Source organism: Hermetia illucens, chromosome 3 (assembly GCF_905115235.1).
Source record: "Hermetia illucens chromosome 3, iHerIll2.2.curated.20191125, whole genome shotgun sequence".
Classification (NCBI taxonomy): domain Eukaryota; kingdom Metazoa; phylum Arthropoda; class Insecta; order Diptera; family Stratiomyidae; genus Hermetia; species Hermetia illucens.
The window spans coordinates 1,499,603-1,516,536 of record NC_051851.1 but is presented as its reverse complement, the minus strand read 5'-3'; the positions used below and the strand labels follow the sequence as shown (position 1 = coordinate 1,516,536).

Sequence of the window (16,934 nt, the reverse complement as noted above, 5' to 3'; positions counted from 1 at the left end):
ATGAATAAGATTGCTTAGTGATCAAATTAGACATAATTATAGATAGATCTATAGCCAACTCAACGATGTTAGACATGAGACTAGGTTTTAATATGATTCTGCTGGGATAGTTCTGAAAAACCGAATCTATACAATTGCAAAGAATATCGTCTCAACAAAGCCTAATGTTAATTTTTAAATTTTTGACAGATTCATCGTATTTTTACAGAGCAAAGAACATTCTCCAATAAAAATCAGAAACAAAAGCGGAAAAACAGCAGCTGAAACTTATCTCTAAGCTCGCCAAATTAATATATTTTAGCCTTAAGCAGGTAAAATGATTAAGATAAAATTTCCATTCAAAATATTCAAATTATCAAAAAGGTACGGGAAAAAATGGTTTCAGAGTGAACCATTTGTTACACCAAGAGTGTATTCAAAGATGAATTCAAGAAATTTTAGTTTTGAGAATTATTATGAAAACAGGTAAAATACCATTTGAATCCAAGCGATTTAGTCAAATATCGACTGAAGGAAAGATTTAAAAAAGGTAAAGTTACTAGTTTAGATAGCTGCTAAACAGAATAGATGAGTGATTACTAAAGGAGCAGTAGGTGTTTGTCTAAAAAAAAGTAGTTTTTTGGAAATTTTGTTTTAAAAAAATAATGGATCAAATGTTTTGAAATTTTGAGGGTATATCTTTGGATAAATAATGTGCACATGGTAAAATTTTGAAAAGAAAATATTCGACCCCCAGCAAACTATCCGCGATCTCCAGATCCTCTAAAAAAAGTTCCCCCACTGCTGCTAATATTTAACAAAATGGCAATTTAAAAAAAATTGAATTTTGCCCAAAAATTTGATGGTTTTTGGCATAGCAAAATTACATTTTTTATCCAATCATAGATGAAGTAAGATATACCAAATACGCTAAAAATCCAAATCGGTTAGGTGGGCCATACCAAATGATGAAAAAATCTCCTGTACAGGCACAGAGAAAGACGCGGGTACGAACAACTGGATAAATCCCGGAAATACAATAGGTTTTCTTAGAGAGTTATCAGACGATTCTGGGTAAATCACAGTATTTTTGCTTGCTATGTGAGGCTGATGTCTCAAGTAGTTACACTAGCTCGATCACGGCGGAACAGAAAAATGGGCCCGTGGAATCTTGACTAAAACCAGATTTTTTTTGGGTGAACCGCGATAGTAGCTCCGAAAATGGTCAGTGATATCGCAAAAGATATAATCCTTATTGGCGATTTTATCCACATTACTTGTGATCGATATGTAGAACATAGATAGGTACTAAGGCACCCTGAATCTACTTCCCATAAGGGGTCCCAAAGTAATTTGGTACTGTCTGGCAAAGGAAAAACGATCCAGATTGATGAAACTTTTCTCTCAAAGAAAACATTTTATTGTAAAAGTTGAAAAAGTCAAATGGATCGGTGAGAATACTTTTCCAAGTACATTGATTCACTAACATCCCGAATATGGACCAATAGTGCGATATAATACGAAGGCATCGAGCAAATGTTTGGCCCTAACACTCTTTATCTACGTACCAATTAGGTAGGCCTCCTGTTCACTCCTTTGTGGAATATAAGTAAGTTTTCTTTTTGAATGGACTTCATTGTCATCACACTTAGCATTATGCAAGGAATAAGCTCACGGCAAAATCACCACCAATCATAATATCGGTGAATATATTGGTGAATCTAATCCGACCAGATCATCGAAGCTACTACGTCAATATATAGCTTTATATTTTTATAGGAAAGTACATGTCAGTACCAAGATGATCCAGATTTTCAAATCAGGCAGCTTCTGCTTAATATTAAAAAAGTCTATCCAGAAGTAGAAGATAGTTTGGTACTTAAGGAATTAGACCGGCAGTTCTTCTCTCTCCGAAACGCCCTCGTTGAACGAAAGTGCGAGTGTTGTTGATATCGATGACATTGGCTACGATTGACTGGCACTGAGAAGATACTTCTGACACTAGTTCTATCGGTGATGAAGCGCTTCAAGACTTTTGATCATACAGAATGGGGGGTTTGGAGTCGTTAAATATTTCGAGAATGATGGTGTCTTTCTCCGGTGTGGACGAAATGCTTTAGTCAGTACTTTATGTGTGACAAAAATCAAAATAGGAAAGACGAAATGCTGAATAAGAATTTCTTATTTCCTACATATCGAGATATGTAGATCTAGACTAGTCTAGACTAAAAATCACTAAAGAAGAAGATAACTGGACCTCGCTGCGAGAGTCGACAGAGCAATGTCAGGAAGTGGGTCTCTCATCCTTTTATGTGCTCAAGTGTACTTATAACTGAGATAAATGAAGAATTTGGTACAGATATTTCAAGTAGACTTGTAAGAAGACGACTCCAGGGGCTAGGCAGGGCTATTTGGACGCGTCAACAAAAAAAAAACACCTATTGCCAAAAAAAATATATGAAAGCGCGGCTGAATTTTGTACAGGCTCATGTGAACAAGGACCTTGAATTTTTGAAAAGAGCGCTTTGGAGCGATCAAACTAAAGAGCATTGGGTCTGATGCTAAAGCGTTTGTTCTTCGCACAAAGGATCAAGTATACAATCCTAGATACACCTGCAATACTGTGGAGCACGGTGGTAGTAACCAAATGATATAGGGCAGATTTTCTTGACTACGGGTGGGCCGGTGACCAGAATTGAGGGTATGTGGACAAAAATGATTGAATATATTGAAGAATACCATGCTTCCAGCTGCATGCCAATAGAGTGGATTTTAAGGACTATAACGATCCAAAGCTAAATTGGCTATAACGTGGTTGTCGGTTGAAAAATTGAAGTTGAACTTTGGGCAGGTATTCAAGAAGTGTAGTCCCCCATACCCCAAAGCCAGTGCCAAAATTGGCGGAGATCCTGTCACGCAGATATCAAGCAGTCATTCAAAATCATGACCACAACATCAAATACCAACATGATATGTAATAAAATTAAAATTGGATACGACTTAGCAACATTTTGTAAAAATGTTCTTCTTTGTTTAAAGGTATTTCCAAGTGTACTATTTCTGCGTCCAACAATATGCGCTAAAAATTACGACAAAAAATTGTCATAAGAAATACCTATGTTAACTTTATAATTTTTTTAAACTTTGAAGATCAAATGTGCGTATTAACTTACAAAATAAAATATTTTAAAGAAAAATGTGAAACTTGTGTTTTACGCCAAAAGTCAATAGTGTGCTATTTCTCTGTCCATAGCTGTACATAATAGTAGAATTGTGTCTGACGTATTCGAAGCCTAGAAGATCAATAGATCTTTTCTAGCCTAATACGTCTAAAATATTTCAATAATGTGCTTCGAAATTAAGAATTTACAATTAAATAATGATTAAAATAAAAAAATTAAAATAATTAATTTATTTAATTTATAAAATGGAGGTGTTGTTTCAAAAATTAAGTTCATGAGGATTTCTTTAAATTGTATTGTTGGAAAATAATTTATTGAATTTTTTTATTAAATAACGACAAATTAAAATGAAATATATTAATTTAACACGAAATTAACAATAAATCAGTCATCAATTATGTTTTCAGACGAATAACGCAGGGAAATATATTTCATGATTATGGGGAAAGCCGAAAATTTCAGCCTTCGATATCTTGAAAACTAACCGGGACGTCTCATTTTAGCACATTTTAGCAAAAGCAAGCGGCGCTACGAAAATCGTAATCATCCTAGTTATCCAGATTATAAAAAGAATGATTGATAGGATCATAAATTTTCGGCCATCCTTGAGCCCAAGATGATATACAATTAAAATCAGAGGCTTTCAAATACTTTCTTGAATACTACATCACTAAGATGGTTTGTGTCACTTGTGATGAGCCCTATGTGGGGTCCAAATCTGACCGTCCTTTATTTTAAAGTAATAAGGAAAGAAGGAAGGCTGCACTGTCCAAATGCTCAATTGAAATTAAACTAGGCAGTAATGGTTTATTAATAAATATTACAAAAATCTTATATGAATGAAAGTAGGGCAAGAATGACTTTTTACGACCATTGTCGGGATAGTAACATAAATTTTAGCAGAAGTGAACTAACAAAGAAAACCACCCCCAAAACTTAAAAGGACCGCCAGACCACAGATTTTTTCTAGAATATTATCACATGATAAGTGCCTTATCTATGGTATCCTTCAGACTTCGACACAGAACCAGTACTTCTTATCGGCACAAGGCCCTTGTAAAATCATCACCATAAAATTCCCACTCAAAGCATCAAAGCAATTTCTATAGTAAATAATAATTACCTTTTTCCCGAGCTACAAGTGTAAATATGTCAACCACCTCTTCGCACTTGTACGGTACAATACGTTAACAAGATCTAATCCACCTAACACATAAAATAAATCACAACCAATTAGGATGATGCACAATCTACAAAGCTACTAGACACCCGATGAATATGTAGAGTAAAACTTTGAAAACAGGCTCCACGCACTCCCGCAGTGTCGCGTACACACACATCAGCATATTATTTATTTACGGCAACTGGAATAATGGACGCGACAATGGTTAAACGCTGGCTCACGTCGCATTCAGCTCGCTGTAAACATCGTAAACTATGCGGGAAGGACTACCAGGAATGTAATGACTAATAATCACTACTATCATGTTTTCAGCAGTGTCGGCCACATCATTAATTAATTCGTTAGTTCCGTGCAATTCTATGATCCAGGATTAACACTAGTGCGGTTACGACCGTTGGGCATTTATAAACAATTTGCTGTTCACCGTGCTTCAAGACTATGATATGTCGAAACGAGGACCCGGGGAATCCCCTTATAAGACTTATGGCCAATATGACAATTAGCTATAAACAGTAATGAGGGCTGTTTCTGCTTTCAATATGAATGTTATCACTGATGTGGAGACGAAGCAACATTGCAAGGGCACATATGAGAGTCCTTCTTTCCTCCAGGATTCATTCACTCCAACAATTCAGTTCCACGATTGATACTAATTTATTACTCCATTTATAGACAAAAACCAACTAAACAGGGAACTCAAAAGACCGTCACGAAACTGAATATTCTCACATAATTCGCGTTAATCAATTAGAGGCAAGTCCGAGAAACCAATTCATCATTAACTTGGAACGTTGCTCTCTTATCCGTTCTTATCCATCGTTTGTCGTTATTCGTAGTAACAACAATCCAACTTTTCGCGCCAAACGCACAAAACTCCCCGAACTTGATTTATTATTTATTTATATGTTAGTCCCCGATATTTGTATCTGGTCTTATTTTTGCAGTATCTACGGGTACAACCGGCAGAGCACGTGACGAAAACGGAGAGTTGCTTGGGCCCAAACACAAGATCCCGTAACGCCGATGAACCGTTTAAACCGTTCTTGAAAAATGTTGCTGGGTAAATGTGTCACGCGATAACTAACAATCGGTCACCTTCTTGTCGTCTTCGTTGTCGTCGCCTTAATTTTTATTTCAAGGTTAAGAACAGGTTTGATCTCCTGCGATTTCGTGGTCGCTATGTCTTCCATTCAATAACAAACTGCGGGCGCGAAATTGCGAATCAGATGATTCCGCGAAACGGCAGGATGCACGGCGGGTGGTGTTAATTTATTCGTGCTTTCAACAGAACGCCGACTTAATAAGCCACCAGTCATTTGAATGTTAAGCAAATTAGGATACTGCAAAAGACCCCGCCAATGACATCTGCCTTCGCAAATGCTATGCTCCCGATAAGAATGCTGCTGGCAATCAGATGCGAGCTACAACAAACCGCGCCGCGTGAATCGAATCCAAACGTACGAAAGTCGAGGCGAGAACGAATCAGAATTCAGACGAATCAACATAGATCCGCAAACAGGTCTGATTTTCCCGAATGTCATGCAAACACTAAAAGTTTTGATGGAAAAAAGCAAAAGCACACCAATAGGCGGTCTGATTGAGGAGAGCAGCCTGGCAACACCCCGCACACAGTGTTTTCCCGCTAAACATTTCCCAAGACCCGAGCAACATCACCACCGCCGCCCGTGACCCTCCCGTGAGCAGAACGTGAGTCAGACTCAGCCTTGGTCCCATGTTGCTAGCCACGCTATGTGTTGCCATTTCCCGTCGCTCATTGTGATGTTGCTTCGCCTTCCATGCTACGGGCAATGTTTTCCTTCGCAAACATGCACCGGCCAACCTTCAGCTTATGTACCGACGTTAGATTTATATACACTGCGCGATGGTCATTTGGCTTCAGTTGAGAAGTCTTTTGTACCTGCAAAGAATTGGAAGGGGATGGTGTACATAATTTCGGTCCTAGATAAAATTCACGGATAACGAGCTGAGTTGTGAATGATTTCAAATTGGAATATGTTCACTTCGTCAAAAAATGCTGATAACATAGGTAAAAATGAGGTTTCTGTATGATTGAAAACGGCCCATTGTTCGCGGTTCGCTGAAATGCCCTTCAGCTCTGCTACGAACGCGAAACCTGAGGCCCCACGTTGGGCGCCAACTCGGTTAAGATGAGATGAAACCTCACACAACATTTCATTAAACACTCACGTTTCGCAGCTTTTCAACCTTTGGGACTAGTTAGCATCAGACATGAATTCTCTCAGTATTTGATTGACAGTTACCCCTTAGTGGGATATGGTACACCAACCAAACCTATGCGTCATCGTTCGCGGTTCGCTAAAATGCGCTTCAGCTCTGTTACGAACGCAACAACTGTCGCCCCACGTTGGGCGCCAACTCGGTGAAGATGAGATGAAACCTCACACAACATTTCATTAAACACTTACGTATTTGCAGCTTGCCAAACTTTGGAGGTAGTTTGCATCAGACATTAATTCTCTCACTATTTGATTACTAGTTACCCATTAGTGGCGTATAATGCACCAACCATACCTACGCCCCATCGTTCGCAAACATACCCTTCAGCTCTGTTTCGATGCAACAACTATGAACCCACGTTGGGCGCCAACTCTGTTAAGATAAGATCAAACCTCACACAACATTTCATTAAACACTCACGTTTTCGCAGCTTTTCAACCTTTGGGACTAGTTAGCATCAGACATTAATTCTCTCAGTGTTTGATTGCCAGTTACCTCTTAGTGGGATATGGTACACCAACCAAACCTACGCGTCATCGTTCGCGGTTCGCTAAAATGCGCTTCAGCTTTGTTACAAATGCAAAACCTGTCGCCCCACGTTGGGCGCCAACTCTGTAAAGATGAGGTGGACTCTCACACAACCTTTCATTAAGCACTTACATATCCGCAGCATTTCAACGTTTGGGACTGGTTAGCATCAGACATCAATACTCTCATTATTTGATTGCCAGTTACCCATTAGTGGCGTATAGTGTACCAACCACACCTACGCCCCATCGTTCGCTAAAATGCCCTTCAGCTCTGTTACGGACGCAACAACGGTGGCCCCACGTTGGGCGCCAATTCTGTTAAGATGAGATGGACTCTCACACAACATTTCATTAAATGCTCACTTATCCGCAGCTTTTCAGCCTTTGGGACTAGTTGGCATCAGAGATTAATTCTCTCATTATTTGATTGCCAGTTACCCATTAGTGGGGTAAAATGCACCAACCACATCTACGCCCCATCCTTCGCTTTTCGCTAAAATGCGCTTCAGCTTTGTTACGAACGCAACAACTGTGGCCCCACGTTGGGCGCCAACTCTGTTTAGATGAGATGGACTCTCACACAACATTTCATTAAACACTCACGTATCCGCAGCTTTTCAACCTTTGGGACTAGTTGGCATCACCGATTAATTCTTTCATTATTTGATTGCCATTTACCCCTTAGTGGGGTATAGCGCACCAACCAAACCTACGCGCCATCGTTCACGGTTCGTTAAAATGATCTTCAGCTCTGTTACGAACGCAAACACTGTGGCCCCACGTTGGGCGCCAACTACGTTAAGATGAGGTGGACTCACACAATATTTCATTAAACCCTCACGTATTTGCAGTTTGTCAAACTTTGGGGGTAGTTCGAATGAGAGATTAATTCTCTCATTGCATGATTGCCAGTTACCCATTAGTGGGGTAAAGCGCACCAACCACACCTACGCCCCATCGTTGGCGGTTTGCTAAAATGCCTTTCAGTTCTGTTTCGAACGCAACAACTGTGGCCCCACGTTGGGCGCCAAGTCTATTAAGATGAGAAACTCTCCCACAACATTTCATTAAACACTCACGTATTTGCAGCTTGTCAAACTTTGAAGGTAGTCGGCATCAGAGATTAATTTTCTCATTATTTGGTTGCCATTTACCCCTTAGTGGGATATAGCGCACCAACCAAACCTACGCGCCACCGTTCGCGGTTCGCTAAAATACACTTCAACTCTGTTACGAATGCAACAATGGCCCCAAGTTGGGCGCCAACTATGTTAAGATGAGATGGACTCTGACGCAACATTTCATTAAGCACTCATGTATCCGCAGCTGTTCACCCTTTAGGACTAGTTAGCATCAGACATTAATACTCTCATTATTTGATTGCCATTCACCCCTTAGTGGGGTATATGCACAATCAAACCTACGCGCTATCGTTCACGGTTCACTAAAATGCCTTTCAGCTTTGTTACAAACGCAACAACTGTGGCCCCACGTTGGGCGCCATACCTGCTATGATGAAAGTACGATGTTGCATCGCCTTGGCATCAACACGGTCACCAAGGCTGCAAACCAACCAAACTCCCCCAACAGGTTTGCCTGTGAGGACACAGAGATCTGGACTCAATAGTCAAAGAAACTAAACCCATCAAACTCTAACAGAGACGTGAAGTCTCGAGACGGGTTGATACCACCGAAAATTTCACCTGAGAGTCTCTTTAGGTTTTTGAAACTTTCACATTGAAGTTCGCCCTAAATTCGGGGTGCAGTGTGCCACAACGATAAATTTCCTTTCCGCGGTTGAAGTTTGACAACCCAGATTTAAAATTTCAAATTTGAATTTTCAAACCTCGAATGCGGGCCAGAAAATTACATCGATGTAACAGCTCTCTCCAGAACTTCCCGAGATTCCTGCACTCCTTCTCTACTGTTTTGCATCAAGTACTCTTAGGGCGACAAACTCCCATCTTGCCATCTTGGCAGAGTTTCTTCCACCGCGTGGTATAATCATAAAAACTGTCGCCTCTCCTTATTGTGAGACCCACCCATTGCCACTTCCGGCTTTCAATCACATCGCATACAGGTAACAGGGTTTTCCCTCTCATTGCCTATCAATATCCTTAAGGTTGGCTCCCAAGATTTGTCTACAGACCGAGATAATTTTGTTGATCGATAGATGACTTTGTCCATATCGAAAAGGACATTAACAACAGATCAGAATTCGTTGGTACTGATTTGTTGCTGCTTGCCAGGTAGCAAGAAAACCAATTGACTTCATGGTAGTCCTGCTCCCCAGAATGGTTAAATAACAAAAATTACGTAATTCTACTAACCCCGCGCTACTAATCGCGCATTACTGTTCAAAGTTTAGTTTGTCCTGAACTCAGATTGTATGATCTAAATCATTGCTCCATGTTGATTAGGTTGTACATCTAGCTTAGATAGATTTTCAATCAAAGACCTGTGGGTCAGTCAAGGCCAACAAGTATAGAGAAAACAATCAATGATGTTAGAACTTAAAGGATTCAAATTAATGTAGAAATTGAAGCAAAGTGACCGAAATTTTCATTGTTTTCGTGGGAACAATATCCCATGCGCTTTCGGTCCTTCAACAATAGTCTCTTTTCTGACGAAGCCAATTTTCCTTTAAAAAGGCACGTCAGAAAACAAAGTTACCATTACTGGGCCGCAGGAAATAATATCAAGCCATTGAAATCACCAGCATTCGCCAAAAGTAATAATTTGGGCGGCCATTTCAGTACAGGGATCACAGTCCCTATGTCTTCGAAAATCAACAGATTTGACCTTGTATGGGCTAACACGAAGAATGCAATTTACTGCGATAATAATTGTCGAAATAAAAATAGACATCTGAAATTTCTGACCCACACTGCAACTTCATCAATCTCCTTTCATCTACTTCAAATATTGCAGTTTTACCGAGAGATTCAGTGTGATACAGCAACATGAAATGATACTACGCATGGCATTTTCGGTCCTTTTATCAGATTGTGCAATACCATTCAGCGCATAATTCTTAAAGTTTTTTTATGAAATATTTAACAGCAAGCAGACAGTCGAACAGACAGACAGACTGACAGATAACAAGAAACAGAATAATTGCGGTTTTAGACAAAATAGTCGCTCCCGGTGCGCATAGTCATAGAATTCCTTCGCGAGAGGCTACTGTGTTATATTCCGGACAGTGGACCTAAGACGTAACGAACAACCTGCGGGGTCCCATAAGGAATTTTTATGTTACAGCTTTCCAAAGAAATGGTGCTTTTGACTTCACAGACAACATCATGGGTATATTAAAGAGATCGAAATCCTCATAAATGGTGTAAATTTTTAAATCAAATTTTGGCTAGGAAACGCTGGTCTGACATCTACAAAGCATAAACAAAAGATAGTTTTGATCGTAGGAAGTGAAGGACGCAAACATCAATGAAGGTCAGGATTGGGAAATGCATCATATGTTCGCAAACAACAGCGCAACTTGAGAGTTTAGCAAGAAAGGCTTCTGGAGTTGCTTGTTATCTCAAGAGCTGTCAATTCCACCTTGGTTTATGCAGCTCCCGTCTAGGCCTCGGTATTGAAGGAAGAAGCAAATAAGAGCAAAACCACGGCCTCATATTGATTGAGTGCATTGCGAACGTCGTGCGCTTACTGTACAACATCAGACAAAGCAGGATGTGGCATAGTTCCCAACAAAATCTAGGCGAAAGGAGATCGACGCCACTATGACCGGCAAGCCCTGTACTTATCGTCGACAAATAGCATGAAGTGAAGCTATTCTGAAGTGGCGAAACAGATGGGATGATTTACTTAAACGACGCTGAACTCATAGATCTATCCCAGATGTGTCAAACTGGATCAAACGAAAGTACGACCTAACTCAATTTCTAACCGGAGGCATGGAAGGTATTGCGCACACCTTTATCGTTTCGGGTATGACGACTCTCATATTGCCCGACATGCAAGACAATTCCATTTGATTTTTAACTGCCCAAGGTTCGTCGCAAACAGGGCAGAAGTGGAAAAAGACGTCGAGGTGACGTTGTCACCCGAGAATATCCTGGACCACATGCTAGCTTCTGCTGAGTATGGAGGAGCTTCAGAGTAAAGTAGTAAATAACAACACGAGCTACAGTTCGTAATTGATCCTGTCCTGCGACGTAATCCCGTAATGGCAGAACCGCGGGTAAGTCAAGGATAAGGAGGTTGTTTCAGTGAGTAAGAGTCTCATTCAACCGTCTGGTAGAAGCCAGGGATAGAGTTTGAACTTTTCTTCCTTCCAAAGGCAGAAACAAAAAAACGAGACTAACAGACAGTGAACTGATTTGATTGAGTTTGACAGACGAGACAGACAGGCATAAAAATTACCTTTAAAAACCTTTAAATTTGTTTTTGACAAATTCGAACGTTAAAGTAGTGTAAAATGATTTCTTGAGTCTGAGGCCCGGCTTCGAATCCTGGTTTTGATCATGGATGTTCATATTTATCTTTGTGCTTGTTCTAATACTGCCGGTTTATTACTTGTACAACAATTAAATGTGATGAAGTGAACCTTCAGAATAGCCTCATTAAAAATAGAGCAAGGGAAGACCCTCAAAAGAAGGGAAGGCCGACGTTAATATTCTATGCTATATAAAGGACTCAACAGGAAAAATGTGTACATTTTTCATTAAATTTCCATGAAAACCATCACTTTATTTTAAAATTAGATTGAAAACATGTCGAGAAATGAGAAAGCGTACCTCGAATTTTATTTTCCATGAAAAGTATCATCGGCGCTATGAAATTCGCCTGAGTGTACATGGCCATATGTAGCTATTTACGTTGATATATATACAGAAATACATGTATACGAACGTGTAATTCTATATGTAAACCAATCCGAAATACAAGTATCTATCTATGTAACCCGAATGTGTAGTCAGATCAAAGCTGGTCGTATCCATAACAGTACGAAACCAGCCTCGAATCGGAGTCGTCCATTGTCGGATTCGGAGCAGCTCAACCAGACCAATTTGCAGCTATCGTTTCGCTTATCCCATTCTTCACTCCGCACCATAACTTGAACATTCATACGAAGAGCTGCCATTGACGGGTTCTTCTCTCGTTTCCAATGCTAACAGCCACTTTCCCATCATCCCTTCCCACTCCGATGACCCCTTTCCAAACTCACTATCTCCGTACATGTCCTGCCTGGAGTCAGCCATGCACTGCAATCAGCTGTGCCAACATTTTCAGATAGGACTGTAGTGAAAATTCGCTCTCTGTTTTGCAAGGAACGTGTCTGATACACACACTCACACCGACCTATTGACTATCAGCCATCGAGCCGGAAAACTCATGCTGTGCGCCTACTGGGGAGTGTGTGTGAGTATGGCTGGAAAATGCTGTCGTTTCCATTTCATTCAAACTGGCGGCGGTGTTGATTTTTCATTTTGTCCGCTACTACTCGGATTTTAGTCGCTTGTGAGTTACCGCTTAAATGGGGTTTCGAGAGCGAGACTACAAGGAGCAGGAAATTCTTCTCATTTTCTTTTATATTCGGCGAAATAGTCGAATCGGACTTTAATCAAAAGCCAACCAAATACTGACTTGCCATCTTCAGATACCGGAGTATACGGGGAAAGTTCGAAGTACGTCTTCTGCATAAGAAAATGTTTATCGCGGTAACACAGTAAAAGATTCGTATCTACTCTGTTGAGGGCTATATAGCCTCCTATATATAGTATCTGGGTTGCACTCTGTTGAATCCTGTCCGTGAGACTTCCCGTAAACAACGCACATCCTCAGGGACCCCACTCCGCAGCAGGAAGTACCATTGGCGATTTGATTTGATCCACGGCAGCCAATTGTTTTTGTAGCTCCGCTAGAGGCTTATGCTTTTGACGGGCTCGTTTCGCACGCCACGTTCCGTGCACCCTTAAATGCAGCTCCCTCAGTTTGGCCTAGCTTCGGGTTTTTCGCACCATCGGCACAAATTTTAAGCTGAGCTCGACTTGGCCTATTCTCTCTCAACCCCACGATGCCGCAAGGCTGATTATTTCAGCACCTTGCAAGCCCGTTTGCGTATTTCTCGCAGCCTTCGCTATCTCCTATTCACTCGTGGCGGCATCGAACGACCCCTTTAAACTCGCCGAAGTGTAAAAAATAGCTGAAACCCGTCGCCGTCGTCGGTGTCATGAAAAATTCATTTCACAGGAAATTGAAAATGTCCATTAGATTCGATGAGCTGATAGCGACGAATTCAATAGAGGAAGTACCGGGAGTTGGAGTCGGAGTTGGAGTTGGAGCTGGGGCTGACATGACAACGTTGTGCAGTCGAATTGCATTTTACAGAATACCTTTCAATCGACCGACCTGCAGGTCACTCAAGCTGTGTTCAATCTCACCAAGGAAGTCACTTGCAGATAGTGAAGTACTATCGAAAGATACTTTGTGCTTTAGTGTCGTGGCTTCACAGACATGGTCCAGTATCCACTTCACACAGAAAAAGCAACATTACGTTCACGAGGATATAAATGAGCTGCCTTTCACCACAGAGGCAGGAATTTACTTACTCAATTTTCTTTACTCGCCGCCTCAATATTGTAGCGATCAAAGAGTGGTTTTCCCCTGAAGTATCTTTCATATCACAGATTCATACGTGATTTTACCTACCCCATCCGTGAAAATGAAAGTGGTTGTGCTATGGGCAGTTGTGGATAATTCAGCACATTTTGCATCCTCCATGTTCACATAAGTATTATACCTACATCGAAATAATCAACTTTTTTCTTCAATTCCAAGACAACAAGAACAGATACTACGGAACACATGACGATTTAGCTGTTATTAAGGACAGAATCTAACTTAATTTGTTCTCAATTGATGGCACTTTATTCAGTTAGCTCTACAAGAGTAAAGACATTTTCAACGCCTACAGATCTTGAGCACCCGCAGCCTCTCCAATAGTCCCCAGCATCTTACAGATAATATATGTATATGGACCACTTGAGATGTCAATAAGTTGGAACTAGATCTGATACTACATGGAACGGGCAAATAAAAAAGAAAAACTGAAGTGTTCGGTTAACACTTTTTCTGTGTATCTAGTTTAGTGTGAGAATACATCCAAACTTGATATAGTGATGGAATATAGTTTAGCCAGTGTTGCATGTCTAAATTGTCAAATGGATACCGATAGCTCTCAACTAAGGCTTATAAGTCCCAGATAGAAATAGTAATCATCAAATTTCATTGACGAAAAATATCTTTTTTTTGTCAGTTAGGTTTTATATGTAACGAATGAAAAGTATTGAGTTTACGCACATACTACTGCATTTTTGAAAGTTTTCCAAAAGTCTTTATGCAAAGATTTCCTTGAAGACAGATTAGAAAATCTTAAAATTGTCGCCTTATATCGATTTGGATTTTACTATATTCGCAGAGATATATCTGCATTTAAACGAAAAATTAACACATCGTTCAATAAGTCCCGGGACTAGCATAGAAATGGCGCTAATAATGCCATTTATATACCAAGGTTCAGAAGTACCAACCTTCAGATAAGATGTGTCAAAATTTGATGTAATTCGAAACATAACCAAGAAAGCTATAGTGGTTAAACTGACGCTACCTTTGCAATCGTGAAAAAATGGACCAAAACGAGTTTCGTGTGTTGATAAAACATTGTTTTCTAATGGGGAAAAAACACTGTTCAAGCTCAGCAATGGCTTGAAAAACGTTATCCGGACTCTACCCCGTCGAAAACAACCATTTGTCGGTGGTTTTCGACGTGAAACGCGGTCGTGCTGATACAAATGATGCGGAACGTTCGGGTCGGCCAAATGAGGGAGTAACTCCCAAAAACACCAAGCAAGTATTGAAAATCGTGATGGCTGACCGCAAAATGAAAGTGCGCGAGATAGCTAAGATGGTGAACATATCAACTGGTAGTGCATTTACTATTTTGCACCAAAAATTGGCTATGAAAAAGGTTTTTTCCAAATGGGTGCCGCGTTTGCTCACAATGGAACAAAAGCAACAACGTATCAATGATTCGGAGATCTGTTTGGCACTGTTTACTCGCAATAAACAGGATTTTTTGCGTCGATATGTGACAGTGGACGAAACATGGATTCACCATTTCATTCCGGAGTCAAGTCGGCAGTCACCTGAATGGCGTACGACCGGTAAAAGCCGCCCGAAGCGTCCAAAAACACAACAGTCGGCCAGCAAAGTGATGGCGTCCGTATTCTGGGATGCGAATGGTATAATTTTCATTGACTACCTCGAAGAAGGAAAAACCATCAATAGCGACTACTACATGGTGTTATTGGATCGTTTGAAGGCCGAAATAACGAAAAAACGCCCACACATGAAGAAGAAGAAAGTCATCTTTCATCAAGACAACGCACCGTGCCACAAGTCAATCCAACTGCTTCCTCATCCTCCGTACTCGCCGGATCTGGCCCCCAGCGACTGCTGGCTCTTTGCGGATCTCAAAAAGATGCTCCAGGGAAAAAGATTTGGCTCAAATGAGGAGGTGATCGCTGCTACTGAGGCTTATTTTGAGTCAAAAGACAAATCGTTCTACAAACATGGCATTGAAAAGTTAGAGAAGCGTTGGAATGATTGTATTACCCTCGAAGGAGATTATGTTGATGAATAATAAAGAATTTTGCCGATAAAATGTTGTTTTCATAGTTAGTCCCGGGACTTATTGAACGATGTGTTACCATAGGAAATCCATAGTATCTTCAACTAGACTAGTTATAGCAATTCAACGTTTGATAACTAGATTCCATGTGTCCATATCGATTTCACCGAACGATAGAGCGACACTTTCGATCAGCTCTCCAAGGGCAAGCTTCGCTCACTTCAAATGTAGTGACAGATTACGTGCTACCCTATTTGAATCTAAATGCATCGTTATAAAAGCCGTATCACCAGCAAATATTCATATGATTACATTGTCATCTGCGTATTAGGTATAACATAGAGCCTAATACACTCCCCCATTAATGTCGTAGTCACGGGTTGTGAAAGTGACCTTTGTGTCATACTTTCTCGGAAGACTGAGTTATGACTAGAAGCTTCCTCTACCAATGTGTCAATTTAGGTAAACAAATAATTGTCTGGCTCAATTGTATCCTGCTTTCCACGGAAACCAAACTGATACGTTGGGATTCTCATCTTAGCGAGCGAAATGTTCATAAACATAAACTTCCCTGATAATATGGGTACTAGGCTAGTAGGTCTGTATGAGGTCACTTGTGTTGGGTCATTGCCAAGTTTGGAGAACAAAGTTATATTTGAGGTCATCCAGTTTTTGTGGAAATGGGGGAATAGAATGAACTTGCCAAAAATATATGAGGCTGTTCACTTCCCCGGTGATGTTGTCGTTCCATGTAATATTTTCTGGATTTACTGGATACAGTTAACACCATTCCTTAATTTGGTACCAAAGTGGTTCAATTTTCTTCTGTAGCTAGATAAGGTCAGTGAGGTTTCTTCGTTTGTGGATTCCGTTGTAACAAGCATTTGAAATAATTTGAGGAAACTTAACGTTTTTGGGATCATCTCTTTAGTCCTCAGTGTCAGTCAATTCAATTTTTTAGAGAATTCGCAAACACGACATGAGTGCGAATTATATTGAAGTGAAATCCGTCCAAAGTTCAAACCTATACCAGGTCGACATCTGATGAGTTGCTTCTGCCCTGGACGAAACCGTTTTTCGTTGTGAAGGTTTATTACTCAATAAAGATCTACGGCAGGAAAAGCATTGATTGAGGATCCGCCGTGGAT

At 40.4% G+C, this 16,934-nt stretch overlaps 1 protein-coding gene across 3 annotated transcripts in view; it reads right to left on the bottom strand.

Annotated features, from left to right (window-relative positions):
- Positions 1–16,934, bottom strand: part of LOC119650958 (homeotic protein antennapedia) — a 366,183-nt gene that overhangs the window by 131,530 nt on the left and 217,719 nt on the right. The window contains exon 1 of one of the 3 annotated variants that reach the window (XM_038054203.1): positions 4,285–5,900. The exons of the other annotated variants lie outside the window; for them this stretch is intronic. The gene's annotated coding sequence lies outside the window, so the exon portion shown is untranslated. Of the gene's footprint in view, positions 1–4,284; positions 5,901–16,934 lie in introns of those variants that run through there. 3 annotated transcript variants of the gene reach the window in all.